This window comes from Callithrix jacchus, chromosome 18, assembly GCF_049354715.1.
Source record: "Callithrix jacchus isolate 240 chromosome 18, calJac240_pri, whole genome shotgun sequence".
In the NCBI taxonomy this organism is placed as follows: domain Eukaryota; kingdom Metazoa; phylum Chordata; class Mammalia; order Primates; family Cebidae; genus Callithrix; species Callithrix jacchus.
In genome coordinates this window covers 47,369,104-47,390,546 of record NC_133519.1, presented here as the reverse complement: position 1 = coordinate 47,390,546, position 21,443 = coordinate 47,369,104, and the positions used below count along the sequence as shown (strand labels likewise).

Below are 21,443 nucleotides of genomic sequence, written 5' to 3'. Positions count from 1 at the left end.
TAGAAATAAATACAACTAATATGTAAATCGGATTGAATCTAAAATGCACATGTGGAATCAGAACTTCTTTAACCAAATATTTGAAGTAATCTTGAATGAATCAAGAGACTAAACATTTTAAATAATTTATTTCTGATTATTTTTTAAATTACTCTGCTGCACTAGCAAAGTGTAGCACATACATGCAAAAATAATTCTTACTAGATTCTCATTCCTTTCTTTCCTTGTTTAGTCTACTTTCTTGCAACAATATCTGATTATAATAGTCATGTGTCTTGTCTACAGATAAAACAGCTACCCAAAAAAATTGCTTAGGGTTCTTTATCTCAAGACTTGAACACAGATAAAGAAAACAATGAGAATAACAGAATAAACAAACTTTGGAAGGGAAAATTAGTTACATATTACTGCTCATTTAACTATATATATATATAGTTGAAGCATTTCAATTGGGTTCAAATATAAATCTCTAGTTTCTCTTTAGAAATAATTAGAGAACGCCTTAGTTGATATTAACTGGGAAAATATTTACTTTTCTCATATACTCTAGAATCCTTTATTTTTAAGTTATAATACAAACTTTTATGTCATTGTTTTTCTTTCCATTTTTTTGTATTTCACTTAGTAAATTATTCAATGTGTAATTACTAGGTCATTAAGTATTCCAAAGGAATAAGAAAATAAATGGTAATATTATTTCTGATCTTGGATTTGCAATTTAGGAGGAGAGATAGATACAGGGACTAATTTTTGTTATTGTGTAGTTGTGATTTTGTCAGGGATTTTAGTACTATATACAATGTATTAATTGTGTACAGTTGTTCAAAGTTAACTTTAAGTATAGTGCTACTATTATTAAAGGGAGTTGCTTCTTTCAATAGCTCTTTTAATACTTTGATATTTTGTTTTTTAAAGAAAGCACACTTAAACTAGCCATTTATTATTATTTTTAAATAAATGTATAGCGTACAAGTGCAGTTTTTTTCTGGAATAAATTGCACACTGGTTCATGGCTTTTAGGATATCTAACAGTTGAATAATGTACGTTGTAGCCATTAAGTAATTTCACATTATCCGTCCTCTCTCACACTCTCACCCTTCTAAGTCTTCTTTATCTATCATTCCACTCTCTATGTCCATGTGTGCTATTTTTCAGCTCCCACTTCTGAGTGAAAATGTGATATTTGACTGTGTCTGAGTTGTTTCATCTCAGATAATGACCTCCAGTGGCATACAGTTTGCTGCAAAATACATAATTTGATTCCTTCATATGCCTGAAAAGTATTCCCTTGGCATTTTTAACTTTAAAATGATTGACCTAGATTTCTATTTTATTTTTTCTCTAATTTGAGATCTTTACACTTTTGTCTATAATATTGTCAATCTGTAATAATGAGGATAGCTATATTCTGGTTTTTTTGTGTTTTTTTAGAGGGTGGAAACTCTCCTAATAAAAAAAAAATAAAAACCAGAATATAGCTATCCTCACCATTAGGCAGAAATCTAGTATAAGCAGGCTCAAACTATTAAATATCTCTCATCAGTGTCTCTCTCTACCCTACTACAGCAGTTCTGGTTTTCCCTTTTAACCATTTCCTTTCTATCATTATGCAGGTGCTGTTAATTGCTCCTATGTTCCAAATCAGCAACAGTTTCCCATCATGTACAGGATAATATCAGTAGTTTTTTGATCTGCTATTCATTCACTACCTTGACAACCTCTTCTCACCTTTGAAGTTGCTGAAATATAATTTCTTTTCATGAAAGAAGACATTTTTCCCTAAAATCCACTCTTAACACTTATTACCTTTTATTTATATATATAACACTTAGATTTCTTGGTAATTTTTACGTGTGCATTTTACCTGCTCCTTGAGATTATGGGAAGTGTACTAACTTTGTATACCTTTACATACCCTATCTCCACGGAGTACACTATATTCAACCCCTAGTATGATGCCTGCAACAGAGGACGTTCTCTTTAGATTCATGGGGCTAATCAAGAGCTTCATGTAGCCTTTGGCTATGTCATTACTAAGTAGAAAGAGTGTGGGAAGTGGATTTATACAGGCCCACATTTGAATTCTGACTATCGAATTCATAAACTGAGTGATCTCAGGAAAGTTGATTAGTCTTAGGAACATTGCATTCCTGATAAGTAAACAGAAACACTGACCTTACCTTTCTTGAAGGGTTGCTGTGACAAAAACATAGAAATAATGTATATAAAGTTCTAAAATAAGATGTGGAATGGAATAGCAGAGAAAGTATATTGGCCATACCTACCTAGAGCAGCCATCACACACACACACACACACAAACACGAAAGGAATTATTCTAAGAAAGCTAAGAGCTGCTCAAGATGCAGAACTAGAAGGATTATGACTCCAGAGAGGGAGAACTTTAGAGTCAAAAGAAAAATGGCCTGAGAGGGAAACAAATGAAGACAGTAACAAAGAACGAAGAGAAGGGTAATGAGGATAAACAGCACTAAGAATGTACTGAATGTGAACTATATAAAACAATTAGACTTATGTTTTATGGGATTCTGTCATATATGAAATTAAAATGTGTAACCAAAATTATACAAAAGACCTAAATATACATTCAATTTAAATGTTCTACTGTTCTAGTTTCATTTTGGAGGTGGTAAAAATCATAATTTGTGTTAGAATAAATTAATAATGTATATTATAATATTTAGGGTAACCAATTAAACCAGTTAAAGGAAAGCAAAAGAGTAGACAAATTTACATAAAGGGAAAATAAAGCAATATAAAATAGTATATAATCTGACTGCCTTAACTTCCCTCACTTTTCTGAACTCCTATCCCCTAATTGTCCTCATGGAGTCTGGCAGGGACATATCCATCTCAGATTCTTTGTTTTAGAAGTTTCTCCTGTGTGGCACAGCTTTCCCTCGATTATATATGCATGGTTCTGGCTCTCCTCACATATGGGTTTTATATTTCCTGTGTTTCTTCCCTTCATGATTTTCTTCTTAGGTCTTACCACTAACATACAATGTATTTAACCTATTTACCTTACTGATTTATTTCTTGCTCACTAGACAGTAGTAGCTCCATTTCTGTTTATCTTGTTCACCACTGTGTTCCCAGTACCTAAACTTGTGCTTCAATCATAGTAGGTAATTCATAAATAGTTTTGAATGAATTGATACTTGCATATTAGAAGGAATGTAGAGAACATAGTTATGCTCTGAATGTTTATGTCACCGCAAGTTTATATGTTGAAATTCTAAGCCTCAAGATGAAGCCTCTGGAAGATGGTTAACCATGAAGGCTGAGTGGGATGAGCGCCCTTATAAAAGGCCCCAGGAAGCTGTTTTTCTCCTTCCACCATGAGCAGACACAGTGAGAAGGCTCCATCTCTCTTTTTGTGTGTGTGTGAAAGAGATCTCATCACTAAAAATACTCACTGAAGGCTTTACAAGGAATTCCCATTAAAATCTGAATCAATTTGTCCATTATTTTTATGCTTTTAGATTACATCTGTGCTTCATTTCATTACTTAAAAAGATTAGTGACTGCTACATGCTCTTTAATTAGTACCAGTTATACAATCAATTAAAAGGTAGAAATTATATAGAATAACTCTTACAGTCACTTTTCTTTACAATTGGAAAGGTAGATTAACAATAGAACATACTGTACTACATAAATTTTCATCGTGTATTTTCTATATCCTGTTTTTTATGCATGTCGACAGTATTTTAAGAAGTGTGCTCAATCCATTCAGCTATGGAAGCTAACTACATTTCTAGCTTTGAATTATTGTGCTCTTGGAGGAGATGGGACACTTTTGTTTTGCAAGGTAATCATTTGGGGAGAAACTATGTTTTTAAGGTATATTGTATAATCATGAATCATTTTATATTGAAAAATTGATGAACTAGTTTTTAGTGATTTATATAGGACTGCCTGGAAATCACAAATAAACCAATCAAACGTAATTGCAGATAAATTTCTTAAATCTAAATTCTAGATATATGCATGACTTTACCATGAACATTTGAAATAGTCTAGGTTCCTTATTTTCAGGTAACTTTAACTGCCTCAATTTCTATCTGCCTTTATTGTAAACAAAAACATGAAATGAAAAGCACCATAATTAAAATGCCTAACTATCCAAATGCTTTTAACACTTTACTCAATGCATTGCTTTTTTTATTTTCCTGTAAATTTGCTGAAAGAGAAGCTGGAATAATGGAATTAAATGAAGACATGAAAAAATGTCCAAAGTCTTAGTGTTAAGAAATCAATGAAACCACATTAAAATCAAGGAGTAATTTGTCAAAAACGTTTCTGCTTATTATGGTTAGAAAGGTTTGCCAAGCACATGTAACTTTTGAAGAAACTGCTTCAATTGGCACAATATCCTCAGGAACAAATAATATAGAATATCATGGATGTCTTTCAGGGCTATTTCTGTGATATTTCAATGGAGACATTCCTTCAGATAATATATGTATATGCTACTGTGCTTGTAAAATTGCTGATGGTAAGAGGTATTTGTATTCAGAATAGATACTATAAAAAACAGTATTAATAGCTTATAGAGATACATCCAGAGTGTCTTTAAAGCATCAGAAGGTAATAGAGAAAAACTATATTCTTTAAGAAAGAACCTATGATTATCAAAAATACAATTTTAATATTTAGATTGTAAGACAAATTCATCACAATTGCACAAATATATGAAATGAATTAACAGCAACATTAATTATTCAAAAATACTAGTAAAATATTTTAAATGGAGAACATATAGTACATAAATAAAACAATATGTCAAAGTTGAAGGAGAAATTTTTCCTATAATATTGAAATATTTTTGAAAACAGGAATGATAGAATATTAGATGTGGCATTTATTTGTGATTTGCACATTACAATTACTATGTTTAAATATAAAATTGCATGACATTATTTAACTGCCTTCCAAAACTGTGCTCATTCATTGTCTATAAATGAATGGAATATATGAGTAAGTAACTTGATAAATATTTTCACTCAGTTTTTTTTCATTTGATGTTTTTCATCTTTTTTGAAAAATATAGTATTCAAATTACTAGTTTATTTCATGAAATAATGGTCTAGTACCTCTCTGTTTATCTGTATTTGATCTCTAGTTTTTACCACAGCTATATTTTATGTGCTCGCATAGTTTTATTTAGGGACCTATAACTGGACTAATGATTAATATTTTACATAATCTTTTCTCCCTTAACTCTATGAGACTCGCAAATTTAAATTTGATTCTGTGAATATCTACTCTATATATGTTTCAATGAAAATATATTGGGCTCTGTACTGCTAACTCAGGGAACTTTGCTTTGCTTTTGTGCATTACGATTTTCCAAAATGATATGGTTCAATAAAGTATTATTGAAGCAAGTAATTGGAGCTGTTTCTCCTCAGAGTCTGTATTCAATGTAACTAGAATATATGAGGGACATCCTCTTCCATTCACCTGAACAGTATCTGTTGTCTAGTTTTACTCTCTAATAAAGTCAAGCATTAACTTTTCCTCCTAGTGTCTAGTTTCCCATATGGCTTGCCACTGAAAGCAGGTGTCAAACATTACTTTAGTCTCTACATTTTCATTTGTGAATAAAGGGCATTGAATCTATAAAATAACTGATACTGTATTTCACTTTATGTTGAAAGTGAAGATCATATTAATCTGTACTTTAGGTTGAAGCATATAGAAAAGGTGCACCTTGATAAAGTATTTATAACTTGTTCTAGGGCAACAGTTTGCAGAAAGTCAAAGCCCCAGTCAATAACCATACAGCTGCCCATGATGAACCAACCACAAGTCTTAAACAAACAGAAAACAATGTGAGAAAGAGTATCATTGTGTATTTTAAAATCTTAAATTTATGCAGAAATTCAAAAGATATATTTACTAGGAGAGATCTCTAGTACTAAGAGCAGAGAGTTCTACACTGAGTACTATTTATATCACCTCATTTAATTATTCCGGAAATACTCTAAAGTATGATTAATTTTCAGAAATAGAAACATTAAGTGATTTCTTTGAGGGCCCTGTCTTAGAAAGTGATTAAGCCTGGAGAAGAACCAAAGTCCTCTAACTTTAAATCAAAATATTGCATCCAACTGTTGAATGCATGATGAGGAAAGTTGGGTGTAAGTTGCTTTTAACTCCAATTTTCTTTTTTTATACAATCAAACATTTTTTATCTATTCTTCTTCCTATGTAAAAATGTAAGTTAACTCCTATGACACCCAGTCACACTCTTCCTTGGATTTGTGCACTAATGTATGTTCAGAGACACTACAGATATTCCCAAAGCCACTGCATTTCCCCTGGATTCTGCCTTGGCACATAGTAGTTGCACAACAGACATTTATTTTGTGACTAAAAGAATGAACCTTCCATGACTGTATTTGTGAGTAATTATTTCAACTACCAGCATTGCTCCAAAGATGGCTTATTAAAATGATAAAAGTGATATGAATATTTGTGATGGACAAAGTCTCTCTTGAAGAGCTGCAACATATGTGTGATACATACTATGTATAACATCTATATATCTATCTTCTTAAAGATAAATCTGTTAATTATAAAATGTGTTAAATCTAAAGTTGTCTAAGGAGTCGGAATGTGTAATATGTTTCTAGAAGCTTAAACTTTTAGTTAACATATACCCACAAGAAAATAACATGCCAGTATTTCTCAATGACTTTTTATGATCCTTAGACAGCAAGGTCACAATTTAGTATTTTTTGTGAAATATCTCCAACAGCTTCTTGTTGGGACCTGCATATAAAACTCAGAACTCCTTTTTTTCCCCCAAAACAGTCTCGTTCTCTCACCCAGGCTGACGTGCAATGACCCGTGAATGACACATACCTGACTCCAATCTCCTCTTGTATCCTGTACAGATGTCCTTATAACTTCTTATTTCATATGCTTACATATAATTGTATTACCCTGTATAGTGATTAATATATATGTGTATATAGAAATGCATATTGATATATTCTGTTGGTTCTGGAATTGTATCAAACAAGTATCATACTCTGTGTAGTTTTTCTGAATTTGATCTTTTCATTCAACATTATGTTTCCATGATTTATCTGTGTTATTATATGCATCATAATATTTGTTTGCACTCTTAAATAACATTCCATAATGCTAAAGATTGAATGTTTATGTCCTCCCAAAGTTCATATGTTGAAGTCTAATTCCCAAGGCAATGGTGTTTACAGGTGGGACTTCAAGAGACAGAAAATTAAGTCATGAGCATAGAGCACTCATGAATGGAATCAGTGCCTTTAGAAGAGAAAGAGACTGCAGTTATCTGTGTGTGTGTCTTTGTCTTTCTTCCTCTCATCAGGCCGTGTAAGGATACGATGAGAAGGCAGTTGTCTCCAGACACAGGATCTGCTAGTGCTTTGAAGTTGGAATTCCCAGCCTCTCAAACTTTGAGAAATAAATAATTGTCTTTTAAGTCTCCCAGTCTATGTTATTCTTACTCTAGCAGCACATAGCGACTAAGACATATTGTGTGAAGATACCAACATCTCATTTATCGATTTTTTTCATCAGTGGACATGGGGTTTGATTCTAGGTTTTGTTGTTAAAATCAATGCTGCTATGAACATTCTTATGGTCTTTTGGTCAACTGCTGAAATATTTTCTCATGGGTAGGAACACAGAGTGTAATTTTTAGGCATGAGTATGGGGTGCTCAGCTTTAGAAAATAATGCTGAATTTTAAACTAGAAAGTTGTGTCAGCACTTTCTTTTTGAGACGGAGTTTCGCTCGTTACCCAAGCTGGAGTGCAGTGCCGCGATCTCAGCTCACCGCAACCTCCGCCTCCTGGGTTCAGGCAATTCTCCTGCCTCAGCCTCCTGAGTAGCTGGGATTACAGGCACACACCACCGTGCCCAGCTAATTTTTTGTATTTTTAGTAGAGACGGGGTTTCACCATGTTGACCAGGTTGGTCTCGATCTCTCGACCTCGTGATCCACCTGCTTCGACCTCCCAAAGTGCTGGGATTACAGGCTTGAGCCACCGCGCCTGGCCAGCACTTTCATTACCAAAACTACGAGATGTCATTGGTGCAATACTTCTCAAGTATTTGATGTTGTCCGATTATTATTATTATTATTATTATTATTATTATTTGCCATTCCTAAGAGTGTAAAATGAAATTTCATTGTGGTCAAATATTGCTCTTGTTAATTATGAAACTGATGATACTGAGCATCTCTTTTTATGATGATCTTTGTTTTTTATTTTCCTACTGGGGAATGACTGCATGTATTTGTTCATTTTTCTCTAGGGTTACATAGTAAATTGTGTTAGAAATGACCCCAGTCATTTGTCTCATCACAAAGGTCCTTTATCAATTCTACCCGCAAGTTAGGGTATTTCCTCCCATTGACTTTGAACTGGCCCTGTGACTTGATTTGACAAATAGAATGGCTATAGAAGTGATCCTGTGTGACTTCTGGGCCTAGACTTAGAAAGCTCTTAGTACTTCTATTTTCACTTTTGCAAAGCCTGAGCCATCAGTTAAATAAAGAATCCTGACAAGCAAGCTAGATGAAGAGGTCACATGGAGATAAGACCTGAAAGATGTGACCACATGTTCTCACTTATAAGGGGGAGCTAAATAGTAAGAACTTATTAACAGAAAGAAGGAAACGATAGACTTTAAGGTCTACCTGAGCGGGGAGGGTGAAAGGAGGAGGAGGAGCAGAAAAGGTAACTGTTGGGTACTGTGCTTAATACCTAGGTGGTGAAATATTATGTACAACAACCCCTGTGACATGTGTTTACCTGTGTAACAAACCACATGCGCCCCCAAACCTAAAATAAAAAAAAAAAAAAAAAAAAGAGTCCCACTCCTTCTCAAGCATTTGACTACTCCAGAGCAGTTGCTGCAAATGTCTTAGTCACGTCATTTTGGACTTTTCTGTCCTTGTCTGCCCGTCAAGTCACATGGATACAGTGTAGCCCAGAGACAAGTTGTTTCCATTGAGCATTGCCTAAATTGCAGAGCCATTGAAAAGAAACGGTTCCTGTTTTCATCCAATAAATGCTGGGGTGGTTTGTTACATAGCAACAGATTATGAAAACATTGTTTTCTTATTATACATTCTTTACATTTTTCATGCCAGTGTTTGAGTTATATGAACTACAAATATTTTTCCCAATTTATAGCTTGATTTTTAACTCTTTAACATATCTTTGGATGAATAGTTTTTTAACTTAATATACCCACATATAAAATGCTCACTCTTTAATAGTGAACACTTCTGCAGACTTTCGAAAATCTACCACTTCTCAATATCAAAAATATATTCATCTACATTTTTCAAACATTTTAAAGCTTTATCTGTGGTATTTCAAATTTTCAGCCATCTGGGTTTCAATTATGGATATGTTTTGATGGAGGAATTCAATTTCATTTTTCTGTCCATATGGGTAACAAATTTTTGCTGCTCATTTTGCCACCTCAGCCCTAAACCAAAGTGGTATATTTGTGTGGATCTATTTTGGGGTTCACTATCTTCTTCTATATGTCAGTTTGTCCAACTTTGTACACTTTTTACACTGTCTGAATTATTATAACTTAAAATAAGCCTTGGGTTTTAGCAAAGGCATTTCTTCCACATTTTCCTTCTTCAGAGAGGTTTAAACTATTTATAGTCATTTGTTACTTTATGTAAATTTTAGAGTATTGAATCTGTAGATAAGTTTGGATCTGTAGAAAAGTAATGAGATATTTATGATATTCTACCTATTGTTATTGGGTATATCATTAGAGTTTTGATTTTTTAGATAAATTTTATCATTTTATCTTTTTATCATACAGATCTTGCACATTTATTACAGTAATTTCTAGATGCTTTTAACTTTTCTTGCTATTTAATTTTCTAAATATTGCTTGTAAGCATTTTAATTTGCTTGTGGCTCAATCTGCTTATTATTCTTGCTTCAGTTCACCTTATTATTTATCTTATTATTGCTAATGCTGATATATCTGTAGCATCTTCCTCCCACTCATACTTTTAAACAATCATGTCAATGGCAAGTGAAGACTCTTTGCTGTCTTTATAATACTCATGCTTGTTTATTTTTCTTTAACACTTGCCTCTTACAATTTTGAATATACATAGTGTTAATGGGCTTCCTTGATTATGAAGGAGATACCTCTCAATACTCATTCAGAGTTATGTTTATTGAAAACATTTTAACTTCTTGTGTATTAGGTTAAATAATTTTTAATGTATTTCAAATATCCTAAGGACTTCTGTCTAAGCATTTTTTAAAAGAATAGGCATCAAATTGTATCAATTTTTTAACAGAATGAGACAATCCTTTTAATAGTTGAGCAATTGACTCAACCATCTATTGATTTTCTTTATTGTAACAAAGTTATTTTTTATTTCTAGAAGCTTCAATTACAGTTTTATTTCCAAGTGTTTTTCTAAATTTCCCTTGTGGAATGCTTTATTTAGAAACTGCATAAATTGTTCATTTAAACATTTTATACATAGATATTCTATATTCTGTGATTGATTCTCAAAATATAAATAATCCTTAGGATTAAAATCAGTTGCATATTGTTTCTTCAGAACTAAGTATTGATGGGATTCTTGAGTGTTTAATAGTCTCTGACTCTGAATTTATTGCTTCATCTAGTTCTATACTGGTTCTGGGTTCTGTAGCTCTCTGCACCTTCATTACTCAGGCCTGGATCCCCAACGTGTTTTTTCTTTCCTGACTGGCTTGTCTCTTTTCATACTACCCTAGGGTTTGTGATGCTTCCAACCCAGATCACATTTGTATAATTGGAGGCATTCTTTAATTTTATACTTTAAATAGATATGTAAAGGCTGATGGGTGTTCTTAATGAAAGAGAATTGAAGGGCAGTATTTAAGAGTAGAACTGCCAGTATAGTCTGAAAATGCACAATCTTAGCAAGGTGTTATGCATCTTATATTTAAAGCCCTCCCATGGCCCACCTTCCCCACCCTCCGACACTGATGCTATCAGGCCACTAAGGGCAGTCAGTGGGACTCAGGTCTTAGTAGTTACTTCACGGATCTTAACTGACAGAATTTCCATTATGATGAATGCTAATGTGATTTTGGAGGTAGGGAGAAAAAGAGAAGATGGTTGGCTACACAGTGATATTAACATTGTGTCTAGAAGTACTATATGACATTTCAGCTCACATTTTGTTGGCCATAGAAAATCACATAGGAATAGTTTAATTAAAGTAGCTGGAATATTTCTCCTTTATGAATGATTATACTACATATTTGTAACTAGTTCTAATGGGTAGAATATTCTTCACATCTATCATAAAAATTTGTTTCTCACTCAGGTATAATATGCTTACTCCTCCCAAAGTACATAAGCCAAAAGTGCAGCACAGTAACCATCATGCCCTGTGATCTGGCCTTTATGATATCTTAGATCTGGTCTCTGCCTTCAGATCTATTTGTCAAGAAGACAAGTAATATGCTTTCCACAAATTCATGAAAGGAGGTAGGTTTGGGGCAAGAGAACTGCCATAAACACTCACATTTTGAAAGGGAAGGATTAGAACCATACATTCTCCATTCCCAGGATGTGAGTTCCTACATCTCACATCCTGGAAATGGAGAATGTTCTTAGATTAGGCTAAAATTTTGCTCACAGAAAGTAGTTTCTTCACTGTCTACATCAGCCTGTCATCATACAGTTTCTTTGTTTTCTTTTTAATTATCTTCTTGCAGGTTGAACAGCCTTCTCAAGCCCTATTCCTGCACATAGAATACAGGGGAGTCATGGGAGGGCTTTTTAAATTGTTCTTTTCTTATTTAGTAGGCAAATGTTTCAGGAACTTGATAGGCTGCGTTTTTATTTGACTCTCCTTCATTCCATGTGCTAAAAATCTCAGCCACAATTTTTTGGAGACATAACTAAGTATGATGAAACTGAATGTGTTCCTCCCCCAAAATGTATATGTTGAGATCCTAAACCACAGTATGATGGTATTTGGAAGTGGGTCCTTTGGAAGGTAATTTGGTTATGAGGTTGGAGCTCTCATGATGAAATTAGCATCCTTATAAGAGACACTAAGGAGGGCTTTTGCCCTCTTCCAGCCACGTAAGTATATAATGAGAAGCAAGAGTCTGAAACCAGGAAGAGGACCCTCACCCAAACCCAACCTTGTCAGCATCTTGACCTCTGACTTCCAGCCTCGAGAGCTGTGGGAAATAAAGTTTTGTTGCTTATAAGCCACCAAATGTACAATACTTAGTTGCAAAACAAACTAAGGTACTTACTAACGAAGTTTTGTTTAACATGAGCATATCAGTTCTCCACAGAAAACCATGCTTTATTCAAGTTGCCTCTTTTAATCTCTACGTATCTGATGCCTGTTTTCATAATGGCTAATAATTTTCTGAACTCATTTTTTTTTTTTTATAAAAACTTGTTGGGAGGCCGAGGCGGGTGGATCACGAGGTCAAGAGATTGAGACCATCCTGGTCAACAAGGTGAAACCCCGTCTCTACTAAAAATACAAAAAAATTAGCTGGGAATGGTGGCACGTGCCTGTAATCCCAGCTACTCAGGAGGCTGAGGTAGGAGAATTGCCTGAACCCAGGAGGCGGAGGTTGCGGTGAGCCGAGATCCCGCCATTGCACTCCAGCCTGGGTAACAAGAGCGAAACTCCATCTCAAAAAAAAAAAGAAAGAAAAATAACTTGTCTAATGTAGCTGACAGTTCAGAACTTTCACTCTTAAATTCCCTTTTCCACCCTTTTAATCCAGCAGATCATTTGTTTTAGTAAATAATATCTTAATAGTATGCATCTACACCCATTTGTTTATATATTGTCTATAATTCTTTACTTGCTGTAACAGCACAGTTCAGTAGTTGTAATAGAGAACATATTTCCCACAAACCCAGAATATTTTACTACCTGCCCCTTTATAAAAAATATTTGCCAACTCTTGATCTAGAACCAAAAGCTTATTATATACAAGTAGTTTACCAAATTTTTGCTACTACATAACATAAATATATCCAAAAGTATCTAACACCAATAACTTCCAACTTCCAGTAACTTTTATCTCAGTATCCCGGCTAGTGTCAGATTACCACAGCCAGGTAGCAGAATGCAGTGCAGTAACAATATTATTGCCAAGTGCAATTTAGGAATATACTTGTGTATTAAAAGATCATAAAGTTTTATGGAATTTTCAATCAGAACCACAAAAGGCATTAAAACGTGTAGTAAAATAGGAATAAAGAAAGAACAGGGGCAGCCAATAAAACAGTAAAAAATATGGTAGATATTAATCCAACGATATCAATAATTACTTTAAATTTCAATGTCCTAAATTAAAATATGGAGATTGCTAGTGTATTTTTAAAAACCAAACTATATTTTGTCTACAAGAAAGCCACTTTAAGTACAGAGAAACAGATTAAAATGTAAGAAATCTAGAAAAATATATTATGCTAACACAAATCAAAAGAAAGTATGAATAGTTGTATGAATTTCAAATAGCACAGAATTCAGAGCTAGGTAAGTTCTTAGCAATAAAGAGGGGCATTACATAACTCTAAAAGGGCCAATACTCCAGGGAGACATAGCAATCTTTAATGTGTAGCTGCCTAAAGACAGATCACCAAAGTACATGATGGCAAAACTGATACAACTGCCAAAAGAAACAGATGTATACACTATTTAGTAGGAGACTTCAGTACCTGTTCAGCAGAAATATAAAAAGCTAACAGAAAAACAGCAAAGGCACAATTAACAATATCATCAATCCACTGGATATGATTGAAATCTGCAGACTATATCATCCAACATCATCAGGTTACACATTTTTCTCAAGCTCATATGGAACATTCACCAAGAAAGACCATAGTCTGGGCCGTAAAACACACCTTAGCCAATTTCAAACAATGAAAATCCAACAGTGACTGCTCTCTTATTACAATGGAATTGGACTAGAGATAATAACTGGAAGGTAGCTAGGAAAATACAAGACATTTAAAGATTAAATGACACATGCCTCAATATAACATGGATCAAAAAAGACAAATTTCTAAAATACTTAAGACATCTAAAGACAAATTTCTAAAATATTTAACTAAATCAAAATAAAAGTGTAACATAAAATTTGTGGGATCCAATAAAAGTGTGCTTACAATGAAATTTATATAAGCACTGGATGCGTATATTAGGAAACAAGAAAGATCTAAAAGCAACCATCTAAACTTCTGCATTAAGAAATTAGAAAAAGTAGGCTAAATTAAATCTGAAGTGAGGAAACCAAAAGGAAAAAATTAGGAAGATAAGGAAATTACAGTGAGATAAGAAGACACAAATTGCTACTATCAGAAATGAGTGATGCGACATCACTACAGATCTTACAGACATTCAATGGATAATAAAGGAATATTATGTACAATTCTATGCCCACAAATTTGATAACCTAGAAAAATAGACCAATTACTTGAAATACACACTCTGCCAAAATACCCAGAAAAAGAAATAGACATTTTTAATACGTCTTTACTTTTTAAAGAAATTGCATGAGTATTTAATAATCTTCCAAAACAGAAAGTACTTAGTCCAAATAGTTTCCCTGGTTAATTGTACCCCAAATTTAGAAACATAAATTATAACACTTTTATACAAACTTCTTCAGGAAATAGAAGTAGAGGAGTATTTTCTAACCATTTTGTGAGGCCAGAATTATGTGAATAGCAAAATAGACAAAACCAGTATAAGAAATTAAAACTATAAACCAATGTTCCCAAGGAACATAGATGCAAATCTCTACAACAAAATATTAGCAAATCAAATTTAACAGTGTATGCAAAGATTTACAATAGTGATCAAGTGAGATTTATCTCCGGTATACAAAGGCTTATTTAACACTTGAAAATAAGTTAATGCAGTTATCAGATCAACAGGCTAACAAAAATTACAAGATCATATTAATAGATGAAAAAAAGCAACTGACAAAATCTAACATTTAAAACAAAAGCTCTTTGCAAACTACAACGAGAAGGATACGTCCTGAACTTGACAAATATCATCTAAAAAAAATCCTCTAACATCATACTTAAAGGTAAGAAACTAGAATCTTTCCTGCTAAGATGGGGCAAAGCAAGGATGTGCCCATTCACCACTGCTTTTTAATATTATACTGGAGGTCCTACTTAATGTAATAATGATACAGGAGGTAGAAAAAAATTATTTAGGCAGAGAGTGAAGGCAAAAAAGTCCTCAGCAGAATTTCTTTACTAACAAAAGGCAGTCACCAAAATAATTTGTAACAAGGAGCAGCCTGAAAAATTGACCTACAAGCATAGATAAGAAAGCTGGAGCTTGCATGTGGGAATGCTGGCAGCTGTACCAATAGAAAAGGTTAAACTAAATTATCAGGAAGTCAATGGGGGACAGGCATGTCCAACATGGAGGTTCCATCTTCCTTTTCTTTTTTACCATATGTACAGTGATAAGGAAATGGGCAACAGGTGTGGCTCAGGCAGAGAATCCACCTGCATAATAAAGATTAGGTTGGGGGCTACCAGAGATTCATGCCCTATGCAAATGGCACACCTAGTCCAACTGGTTTTTTGCACCTAATACAGTCAGACAGCACCTCCTTACCAGCTTATCTATAAAATGCCCTGCAAATCCAATAACCTCTTTTTCCAGGAGCCCTCTCTGTAGCAGAGAGCTATTCTCTTTCTTTTGCCTATTAAACTTGTGTTCCTCACCTCATTCTTGTGTGTCCATATCCTTGGTCTTCATGGCCATGAGAAAGTGAACCTCGGGTATCACCCAGACAATGATACTGTTACAATAAGACAAGGAAAGAAAAAGGAATGCAAATTGGGAAGAAAATATAGATTTGTCTTTGTTATCCAATGACACAATCATCTATACATAATATCTGAAAGAATCAACATAAGAACTCTTGGATTAACAGCAATTATACTAAGTTTGCAGGATGCAATAATAATATGCAAATGCCAATGACTTTCCTATATACCAACAAAAATGAAGTAGAATTTTAAGTTAAAAATACATCATTATGTTAACACTTCAAAAATGAAATACATTGACATAAGTGTAATAAAACGTGTACAAGATCCGTATGAGGAAAACCACATGACTCTGCTGAAAAAAAATCAAAGAACTGAATTAATACACTGTTTATTGATAGAGTCAATATTTTCAAGAGGTCAGTTCTTTCAAACTGATGTATCAATTCAATACAATCCCAATCAAAATTCCACCAACTTATTTTGTGGATGTTGAAAGACTGATTCTCATGTTTATATGGAGAGGGAAATGACCCAGCAAAGTCAATTCAGTATTGAAGGAAAATAACAAAGTCCTAGGACTAACACTGCCCTAATTCAAGACTTACCATAAAACACAATAATTAAGATAGTGAGCTACTGGCAAAGGATAAACACATACAAAAATGATACATAATAACAAGTCCAGAAATATACCCACATAAATTTGACATCCTTGAAAAAGAATAGCAATACACTGAAGAAAATATGATCTTATCAATACATTTTGCTAGAACTGGACATCTACATGCAAAAAAGTCAAGCTAGACACAGATCTTAAGCTCTTCACAAAAATTAACTTGAAATGCATCATAGGCCTAAATGTAAACTCAAAAATATAAAACACCTAGAAGACGGTATAGGATAAAACCTAGATGACCCTAAATATGGCAATGACTTTAGATACAACACGAAAAAAATTATCTATGGAAGAAATTTTATTGATGATTTATACTTTATAAAAATTAGAAACTTCTTCTCTATGAAAGACAATAACAAGATAATGAAAAGACAAGCCACAGACTGGGGGAAAGGATTTGCAAAATACATATCTTGCAGTGAGCTGAGATTGTGCCACCGCACTCTAGCCTGGGAGACACGAGCAAAACTGCATCTCAGAAACGAAAAAAAAAAAAAAAAAACAGCTTTCCAAAATACAAAATTTCTTACAACTTAACAATAGAAATATTAACGACTCTATTAAAATATGTCCAAAACTTTAAGAGACACTGCATTGAAGAAGATATACACACAATGAAGAAGTAACTGACTATTGGGTACTATGCTTATTATCTAGGTCACTACGTAATGTGATTACGAAACTTCTGTAACACAAATTTTATTTATGTAACAGATCTGCATTTATATGCCTGAACCTAAAATAAGTTGTTTTTTTTTTTAAGTTGTTCAATGCCATATCTAATTAGGGAATTACACATTTAAATAATAATGAGACATATTCTACATGTATTAAAATGGCCAAACTAAAAAAAAGCACCAAATACTGACTATGTTGTGGAGCAACAGAAGTTCTCATTCATTGCTGATGGGAATGCGAATGCAAAGTGGACACTTCGAAAGACAATTTGACAGTTTCTTACAAAACTGAACATACTTCTACCATATGATCCAGCAAATGCACTTCTTGATATTTACCCAAAGAAGTCGATAATTATGTCTACACAAAAACCTGCACACATATGTGCATAGCAAATTTAATTATAATTGCTAAAACTTGGAAGCAACTGAAACGCTCTTCAGTGAGTGAATGCATAAACAAACTGTGGTACATGCAGACATTGGAATATTTTTTAGTGCTTAAAAATGTATTATCAAGCCATGGAAACACATGGAGGGACTTTGAATTTATATTACTGTAGGCTAGAAGACAATCTGGAAAGGCTGTATTTGTATGATTTCAACTATCTGACATTCTGGAAAAGGCAAAACTATAGAAACAGTAAACAGATCAGTGATTGCCAGGGATTAGGGAAAATAATGAGATGAATAAGAAAGCACAGTTTTTGTACAGTGAAACCATTCAGCACAATACTGAAATGGTGGCTACGTGTCATTCACTGTCCATTTCTCCAAACGCCAGTCAGGGTCCTATGTACCAACAATAAAAAAGTGAAATTTTAAGCTAAAATATGCACTACTATTTATGTTAACATCCCTAAAATGAAATATACTGCTATAAATAGAATACACACAAAAGCTCTATGCGGCAACCTCATATAGCTGTATTGTACAACACCAAGAGCAAACCCTAATGTAAACTGTAAACTCTGGATCATAATACCGTTCAGCGTAGGTCCAGTGATTGTAATAAACATATCCTTTTGTTGCAGCATGCTGATAGTGAGGGAGGTTGTGTAGGAGAATGGGATGCTCAGAAACTCAGTGCCCCTTTTGCTTAATTTTTTGCTGTAAATCTAAAACTCCTCTAAAAACAAAATTAATTTTTAAAAAGCAGACACATACATACATACATGTATGATACATATAATAAAGGGTAAATATTGACTCTAGGTGTTCTAATAAGTGCTATTTTTTTTATTAGCGACTGTCATTTATGGCAGATGGGATACAAGGAAAGTATTACTAGAACTAAAATTAAACTGTCAATAGAATCCAAAATAGAATCAACCTAAATTGGGGTTACTATTGAGGTTAGAGAAAATATCTCCAATGAATTCGAAGTTCACTATTGTGTAAATTATAAAACATAAGAAGTTCTTTTTTTTTGGCTGTAATTGCTCATGACATCTGTTTATCTGTCACTTAATTTTAGTTTTTTTTAATTAAATTGTTTTTTTTTATTGCATTTTAGGTTTTGGGGTACATGTGAAGAACATGTAAGATTGTTGCATAGGTACACACATAGCAGTGTGGTTTGTTGCCTTCCTCCCCTTCACCCATATCTGGCATTTCTCCCCCACCCCCTGCTGTCCTTCTCCTATTTCCCCCACCAGATCTTAGTGTGTGATGCTCCCCCCCCGTGTCCATGTGTTCTCATTGTTCAACACCCCTATATGAGTGAGAACATGCAGTGTTTGATTTTCTGTTCTTGTGTCAGTTTGCTGAGAATGATGGTTTCCAGGTTCATCCATGTCCCTACAAAGGCTATGAATTCATTGTTTTTATGGCTGCACAGTATTCCATGGTGTATAAGTGCCACATTTTCCCTGTCCAGTCTATCATCAATGGGCATTTGAGTTGGTTCCAAGTCTTTGCTATTGTAAACTGTGTTGCACTGAACATACTTGTGCATGTGTCCTTATAATAGAATGATTTATAATCCTTTGGATATATACCCAGTAATAGGATTGTTGGGTCAAATGGAATTTCTATTTCTAGGTCCTTGAGAATTTGCCACACTGTCTTCCACAATGGTTGAACTAATTTACACTCTTACCAACAGTGTAAAAGTGTTTCTGTTTCTCCACATCCTCTCCAGTATCTGTTGTCTCCAGATTTTTTAATGATCGCCATTCTAACTAGCGTTGATGGTATCTCAATGTGGTTTTGATTTGCATTTCTCTAATGACCAGTGATGATGAGCATTTTTTCATGTTTGTTAGCCTCATGTATGTCTTCTTTTGTAAAGTGTCTGTTCATATCCTTTGCCCACTTTTGAATGGGCCTGTTTGTTTTTTTCCTTGTAAATCCATTTTCGTTCTTTATAGATTCTGGATATCAGCCCTTTGTCAGATGGGTAGATTGTAAAAATTTTTTCCATTCTGTTGGTTGCTGATTCACTCTAATGACTGTTTCTTTTGCCATGCAGAAGCTGTGGAGTATGATTAGGCCCCATTTGTCTATTTTGGCTTTTGCTGCAAATGCTTTTGTTGTTATGGTCATGAAGTTCTTGCCTATACCTATGTCCTGAATGGTTTTGCCACGATTTTCTTTGAGGGTTTTTATGGTGTTAGGTCTTATGTTTAAGTCTTTTATCCACCTGGAGTTAATTTTAGTGTAAGGTGTCAGGAAGGGGTCTAATTTCTGCTTTCTGCACACGGCTAGCCAGTTTTCCCAACACCATTTATTAAACAGGGAATCTTTTCGCCATTGCTTGTTTCCGTCAGGTTTATCAAAGATCAGATGGTTGTAGATGTGTGGTGTTGCCTCCTAGGCCTCTGTTCTGTTCCATTGGTCTATATTTCTGTTTTGGTACAAGTACCATGCTGTTTTGGTTACTGTAGTCTTATCGCATAAAGTCAGGTAGCATGATGCCTCCAGCTTTGTCCTTTTTGCTTAGGATTGTCTTGGCAATATGGGCTCTGTTTTGGTTCCATGTAAAATTTAGAATCGTTTTTTTCTACTTTTGTGAAGAAAGTCAATGGTAGCTTGATGGAGATAGCATCAAACCTATAAATTACTTTGGGCAGGATGGCCATTGTTACAATATTTATTCTTTCTATCCATAAACATAAAATGTTTTTCCGTTTGTTTGAGTTCTCTCTTATTTCCTTGAGCAGTGGCTTGTAGTTCTCCTTGAAGAGGTCCTTCACATCTCTTTTGTAAGTTTTATTCCTGGGTATTTAATTCTCTTTGTAGCAATTGTGAATGGGAGTGTGCTCATGATTTGGCTCTCTGTCTGTTATTGGTGTATAGGAATGCTTGTGATTTTTGCACATTGATTTTGTATCCTAAGATTGTTGGAGTTGCCTATCAGCTTAAGAAGATTTCGGGCTGAAACAATGGGTTTTCTAAATATAACATCATGTCACCTGCAAACAGAGACAATTTGACTTCCTCTCTTTCTATTTGAATATGCTTTATTTCTTTCTTTTTTTTCTGAGACGGAGTTTCGCTCTTGTTACCCAGGCTGGAGTGCAATGGCGCGATCTCGGCTCACCGCAACCTCCACCTCCTGGGTTCAGGCAATTCTCCTGCCTCAGCCTCCTGAGTAGCCGGGATTACAGGCACGCGCCACCTTGCCCAGCTAATTTTTTGTATTTTAGTAGAGACGGGGTTTCACCATGTTGACCAGGTTGGTCTTGATCTCTCGACCTCGTGATCCACCCGCCTCGGCCTCCCAAAGTGCTGGGATTACAGGCTTGAGCCACCGCGCCCGGCCCTGCTTTATTTCTTTCTTTTGCTTGATTGCTCTAGCCAGAACTTCTACTACCATGTTGAACAGGATGGTGAGAGAGGGCATCGTTGTCCTGTGTCAGTTTTCAAAGGGAATGCTACAGTATGATATTTGCTGGGGATTTGTCATAAATATTTCTTATTATTTTTAGATATATTCCATTAATACATAGTTTTTTGAGAGTTTTTAGCATGAAGAGATGTTGTATTTTATCAAAGCCCTTTTCTGCATCTATTGAGATAATCATGTGGCTTTTGTCATTGGTTTTGTTTGTGTGATTACATTTATTGATTTGTGTATGTTGAACAAGACTTGATTTAGGGATGAAGCCGACTTGTAGTGGATAAGCTTTTTCATGTGCTGCTGGATTCAGTTTGCCAATATTTTATTGAGGATTTTTGCACTGATGTTCATCAGGGATATTGGCCTGAAATTTTCTTTTTTTTATTGTGT

General features: G+C 34.3%; 1 protein-coding gene and 1 long non-coding RNA gene across 11 annotated transcripts in view; one reads left to right on the top strand and one right to left on the bottom strand.

The window, feature by feature from the left end:
- LOC144580102 (uncharacterized) overlaps nt 1-20,860 on the top strand; it is a 149,767-nt gene extending 128,907 nt beyond the window's left edge. Inside the window, exon 5 of the long non-coding RNA XR_013529028.1 lies at nt 7,384-20,860. This is a non-coding gene — a long non-coding RNA (uncharacterized LOC144580102). The remainder of the gene's footprint in view (nt 1-7,383) is intronic.
- LOC144580101 (uncharacterized) overlaps nt 1-21,443 on the bottom strand; it is an 852,895-nt gene that overhangs the window by 9,112 nt on the left and 822,340 nt on the right. The window lies entirely within an intron of this gene.